Below are 242 nucleotides of genomic sequence, written 5' to 3' on the forward strand. Positions count from 1 at the left end.
TACAGCTGAGGTTTTCAGTTCTTTTGAATTCCTATTCAAAATTCTATAGTCGTCTCGACTATAGGGAATACATACCAATTGAGCGCTTTATCGAAGACGAATGTTGGTAAGACCAAGAGTGCTTTCTAGAAGGTGACTAACGCAACCGCGAGTAGAACTTATTGTCACAGATGTTTATGAGGAGGTTGCTGCAAAGGTTGAACAGATATAGAAAGGAATTCATAGTATAAGTAATGAGTAAT

The sequence above is a fragment of the Penaeus monodon genome, chromosome 21, assembly GCF_015228065.2.
Source record: "Penaeus monodon isolate SGIC_2016 chromosome 21, NSTDA_Pmon_1, whole genome shotgun sequence".
NCBI lineage: Eukaryota > Metazoa > Arthropoda > Malacostraca > Decapoda > Penaeidae > Penaeus > Penaeus monodon.